The sequence below is a fragment of the Lactuca saligna genome, chromosome 4, assembly GCF_052625555.1.
Source record: "Lactuca saligna cultivar CGN05327 chromosome 4, ASM5262555v1, whole genome shotgun sequence".
NCBI classification, from domain to species: domain Eukaryota; kingdom Viridiplantae; phylum Streptophyta; class Magnoliopsida; order Asterales; family Asteraceae; genus Lactuca; species Lactuca saligna.
In genome coordinates this window covers 144,519,891-144,524,484 of record NC_136420.1, presented here as the reverse complement: position 1 = coordinate 144,524,484, position 4,594 = coordinate 144,519,891, and positions in this window count along the sequence as shown.

Sequence of the window (4,594 nt, the reverse complement as noted above, 5' to 3'; positions counted from 1 at the left end):
GTAATTTATATAAAATACTTCATGTCTATGTGTAAGATGAATGTAACTATGCACTCACTTGTTAAAGTGACGACTCCAAATTCGAGCAGTGCTTCGCTTCCTAACAGTATGATTTCCTTCGATGAAACCTAGTATTATTACCACTAGATTTTAGTCTAATATTTATTGCGACTAATTAATAGTCTAGATTCGTCATTAACTCAGAGTCTACTTCATGATATATCAAGTAAGGAACAACCAGGTAGGATCATATCAGAGGTAGGGTCCGTTTGGTATACGAAGTACACTATTTGGAAATCCCACTTTAAATACCTCACTAAATCACAGCTTAAACATCATTCGCGTAAGTAGATCAATCAGTATAACGACTTTAAATCATTCATAAATCTTATTTATAGGTTCATAATAACGATATTATATGTAAATATAAGCTATATATAAAGTATGGTAGGCGTATCTCACTTACAATGTGTTTTGCTAAAACTCAGGCTCTACTGGAGCAGAGCTTCGGAGCCGAAAAGCTCTTTTTCTCAAAGCCTTCGAGCGATCTAGAGCTTTCTTCTAGCGCTAGAGGAGTTTTCTAGGGTTTTAGGGGGGTTGTGGGAGGTTTAGAGAGAAGTTAGAGAGAGAAAGAGAAAGGTCGAGGTGTGAAAAAATGAGGATGGAAGATGTTCTATTTATAGGGTGAAATATGGCTCAACTTGATGCCACATGTCACCATCTGGTGGAAAGAATTGGGGAGAAAGAAATGGCCTAGATTCAACCATGTCACCCCCTTCACAGTAGCACCCTACCGACTTCTAAACCCTGTAACATTCGTATACGAGCTCCGTTTTCGATGTTCTTTATTGTAACGCCCGTAGATTCGGGCTAGTTAATTTAGAGACAATAGGCATCAAAAATGAGGTTTTAATGGAAGATTATTTAGAAGTAATAATCTTAATGAAGTTGTAGAATATGTCTCAAGGGTTCCGTACATATACAGAACGCCGAATTCCGAGTTATAACGAAGAAGTTATGGCCCGTCGAAGTTTTACGGCAAAACCAGCACGGCACCGGGAAGATGTAAATAGCGCGTTTATGATGGAGCGAATTTTAGCCTTATAAATCTAAATGAAAGTCGTAGAATATGTTAACCTGAGAGCATCCATAAAAAGAACGCCCAAATCTGACTTCATATGAGGAAGTTATGATTTTTTGAAGTTTTGGCTTAGCAGTGCACGACCCGAAATTCGAATTTTAGTTTGAGTGGTTTTTGGCTTATGCGACTTAAATGAGAGTTGAAGATCTCATTACTAGGAACTCAACGGTAAAAATACAGATGAAAACGGAGTCCGTATGAAGGAATTATGAATTCTTCGCGGTCATTTAACAGTCTAAACTCCTCCTACTGTTAAATTCAAGATTGGTCGAGAACTAGCCAATGGAGTCTAAATGAAAGTTCTAGACCTTGTTTTTATGAGTTCGTATGCAAAAGTTATGAATTTTTTAAAATCGGCTAATTTCCACCCTGTGTGCGATGCTCCATGTCAGCACCAGGCTGCGCCTGGCTGTAGCCAGCCTGGATCACGACATGAATATCAAAAATTCACGATGTGAACCTTCATCCAGTCCCTATAAATAAGTGGTGAGGCCTCCATTCATTCTCACACCTTCCTACTTCTTTCCCTCTCTCTAGAACCTCTCTCTAGCCCCCGAAACCCTCCGAAAAGCCTAGGGAACCTCCCTAGCACGAGGCGGAAGCCCAGAGCGCCTGACGGCTCTGAGAAGAAGAGCCTTTCGGTTCGGGAACTCTGCCCCAGCAGCGCCCGGTTTTGATAGAAACCCGCTGTAAGTGAGCTACGCCTATCCTATCCTTAGTATAGCTTTTGTTTTGATATAGTAACATTATTAGGACCTTAAAATAATTATTTGGACTATTATTATGAGTTATATAAGAGTGTTGCTTAACACTTATATAATAGTAATAATAGCTAGACTATTAATTAATCTCAGTGAATATTAGACTAAACTCTAGTGGTAATGATACTAGGTTTTGTTCGATGGAAATTGTTTTGAGATAACGAAGTGCTGTCCTAGTACCGAGTCACCACCTTCTCAGGTGAGTGCATGGTCCCTTTCATCTTACACATAGATATAAAGTATTTTATATAAAAAATGTGCTACGTGTGCATATTATCTGTATACTTGCTATCTATGCTGGATGAACGATTTTATACATGTTTTAAATGATTTAAAGTGTATATGTATTTTATATCTATGATAATGTTGGGGTAAAACATGGGTAGATGTAATAGATAGAATATGATTTGGATAATGAGTTGAGAGGTGTTATAGACCACGAGGTGAGGGTGAAAGGTGGATGATATGAGAAGCCTTTCCCAAATGATGGCCCCGTCATTCAGCAGAGTATGGATGACAACCACGAACTATTCTAGATAGTTTAGTGGAACACTAGCAGGCTCGTAAACTGTAGGTGTTCTGAACAATGTGTTCACCCGGTGTTCTCTAAACCCAGGCGTCCATGCAGACTTGGAGCCTAAACCTTGGTGATCATGCATTCTTGATGCCTAAACCTTGCTGATCATGCAGACTTGGTGCCTAAACCTTGGCGATCATGCAGACTTGATGCCTAAACCCTGACGACTATGTAGACTTAGTGCCCGTTGTATAAACCTTGGTGATCATGCAGACTTGATGCCTAAAACCCGGCAATTATGTATACTTAGTGCCAGTTGTGTAAACCATGGAAACGATGGACTTCGTGCCGATTCCATAGGATGATCCTTAGGAATGAATGAACGAGGAATAGCTGATTCTTTGGGTAGATCCTTAAAAGTAAAGAAGATAATGGGATGGGTAATTGTGCTGATTGTTTGATTGTTTAAACATAATAATTATATTATTGTGGGTTGATAACCCTATGTACTCACCAGGTTTCCCAACCTAACTCACTCAGTTTATTTATATCAAAGGTGTCGATATGAAGTTATATTACACTGAGAGATTAAGGAGTTATAGATGACAAGTGATAATGAATGTAAGTTCTGTTTATGCTTATGTTTCTGTATTGACGATGACATCCCAAATGTTTTAAAATGAATAAAATACGTTTCTTCGGAAATGCTTTGATAATGTATTTATCGTGTTTTTCTGGGAACAAATTCCGGAACATTTCTATTAAAAGAGGTACTCTGATCTTCGTAAACCATAAACAAAATAGGTCTTTTCTGGCCGTCAAAATGGGGATGTCACAGTTGGTATTAGAGCATTAGTTTAAGTGAACTAGGAATAAGGATTTATTTCTAGACTTAAACTTATAATGATAAGCGATGATTGTGAGATGAGTGTCTGCTATAATTTAGACACGAGCACTAGTTTATTTTAGGAATGATGCCTAAAATGTTTTATGTTATAGCTATAATGATGCCTTATATGTCATTATTTGTTCGTATCTATGGTCTATTGCCGACCGGATCTGGAAACCTTATGTGTTCAGGATTCTAAGCGTATGATTATGATATTAGAACTAGCATGTAACGTTTTGGAGTAATAAGGAGATTTATACTTCTATCATAAATAAAATATTTCCTAGCTCAAATTCTTGTCTCGGTACACCAAACGTGTGCTTAGGTGTACAAAACAAGAGGAAGATGACAACATGAGCCTAAGAATGTAATCGGCCATGCATCGGTCATTGTGCCTGCACCCGAACTTATCACAATGGCAGAAGTTCAGGAAGTGATACGAACCATGATATAATGAGAAAATAAAGGAAATGAGATGGCTCACGATACTGAATGATACCTATCGGAAGATACCATAAGAGAGGTATCTTGCCTTTAGAATACGTCTGATAAAATAGTAGTACGTCTATAGAAGTAGGGTACATCTGAATATACGCATTTGATTGGCGGGATGATAGAACGATTAGTGTAATTCCAAAAGTTTTCATATCACCTGGAATTTCCATCACCAACCGAGTTGAAGCAGAATTGATGATTGAAGATACGCATGGAAGAAGTCCTAGTAGAGTCTAAGGTAAATTTTATGATTGTTTGGACACATTCGTATGTGTTAAATTGTTTTGTGATTTTAGGACTTGTGGACTGTGAGACAATACTTGGGACGAGTATGAGTAGGTGTGAAAGTTAGTAGATGCATATACTACCGGAAGCACAGGACTCACGCTTGGATCAGGGAAAGTCACAAGGTTACTAAGAAGCTAATAATTCATTCCGTTTTATTCAAGTATGTCATTACCATAACTTTGGTAATAACTAAGAAGATGATTGTTATTTCGACCCTAGTGGTCATATCAAATTGAGTCTGACTACGCTGAGTATGTTATCTGGTTTAGAAAATCAAGTTCGATGTAGCGTCTGACTTAAGACGGAAGATTGAAATAAAACTCGATCAGTAGAGGTATCGCGAAAAGTTGCTTGTAGCTAGAAATTCTACCCTTTAAAATGTGGTTAGATCATGAAGGAAGGTATAGTCTGTTCTAGAATTTGACTCTAAAAGACCTGAGTCCAAGCGATGCATCATACGATGAGAGGTTATTAGAACATGACCCATCGGTCTATTATGATAA